Source organism: Pseudoliparis swirei, chromosome 7, assembly GCF_029220125.1.
Source record: "Pseudoliparis swirei isolate HS2019 ecotype Mariana Trench chromosome 7, NWPU_hadal_v1, whole genome shotgun sequence".
In the NCBI taxonomy this organism is placed as follows: domain Eukaryota; kingdom Metazoa; phylum Chordata; class Actinopteri; order Perciformes; family Liparidae; genus Pseudoliparis; species Pseudoliparis swirei.
This window is the reverse complement of record NC_079394.1, coordinates 950,868-952,322: the sequence shown is the minus strand read 5'-3', so window position 1 is coordinate 952,322 and position 1,455 is coordinate 950,868.

Sequence of the window (1,455 nt, the reverse complement as noted above, 5' to 3'; positions counted from 1 at the left end):
ATCGGTAATGATCCTTCCGCAGGTTCACCTCCGGAAACCTTGTTACGACTTTTACTTCCTGTAGATCAGGGTCTCAACACGTCGATCGCGACCTGCCAGTCGATCGCGGCGTAGTGTCGGTAGATCGCATGACATTAAAGAGATTGGCCCGCCCCCTGACATGTTCTCGAGAGCACGTCTTTGTTCTTTTATTAAACTAAACGTCTGTTGTTGATCGTATCTCCACAGCAGCATGTCATTTCTGTCTCTTCGCGTTGCGTTAACACTTATCGATCTCCGTCTCGCGCGCCACAGAGCTCCGTGCGCGCGCATCGGGACCGTGCATTAAAAAGGCACTTGTCGTTCTGTCCACCTGTACGGGCCGGTGAGGATTGAGCTATGCAGCGGTGTCCCGCCGTCCCTTTCATCACGGCCCAGTTCATGAAGAAAACCCACACAGTCAGTTTGCCTCAGCAGCTGCTAGAGGAAGACTAGAGGCCTTTAGATTGTATCATGGTGGAGTTAATGGTTGACAAACAAGAGAAACATGTTCTGTTTAACCCTCCTGTTACCTTTACATTTACTAACATATTTTACCCTCGGGGTCAATTTGACCCCAGCAATTAAAACCTCCAGAAAATTATTAGAATTAATATTGCTTCCCAAGTTTAAGTGTGAGGTACTTTATGTTTGTTTGTTGACTCCTAAATAGCCCTTTAAATAAATAAAAAAGTTGATATTTCTTATATGTTTGACACAGTGAAAAACAGCCTGGGGTCAAATTGACCCCAAAGAACACCGACATTAAACATTGAATGGGGTCAAATTGACCCGAAAGGTAACAGGAGGGTTAAACATTCTGTTTAGGATGAAGATGTATTAATGTTCCATATGGAAGAAAACTGCTAAATAACTGCTGAGTTGCAGCACCATTGTATAGAAGAATGTATGAATGTATATATCCGTCTTTTGTCATAAATCTCTATGTTCTCACAAAATATACCGAGAATATCGGTAATATGTGATTAATCATGATTAATCCACAAAAACCTGTGATTAACCCGCTAAATTTTTTTAATCGTTTCACAGCCCTAATATATATATAATTGAGCTTCTCTGACTCACTGAATGTGTGTGCAAGTCAAAAAGACAATAAGGGAGGAAATGGGAATTGGATGTTTTTTGATTATTTTTTAATGAGTACAACTATTCTTTATTGTCCTGATGGGCCAAATGCCTGACATTATATATTCTGACCTTTTCATCTTCTTCTCCTCGTCTTCCTCGGCTGTTAAAAGGTCTGCTGGTGTTTACATGGGTGTTCTGTCTCCATCTCCCCAGCCTCACACGGTGCCCATCACCCGACACAGCATGCTTTCATTATAATAGCATCCTTCCATTAGTATTAATAAAGTACTGTGTGTGTGTGTGTGTGTGTGTGTGCACAGCAAAATTGGTAGTGTTGATTTCCCAGTG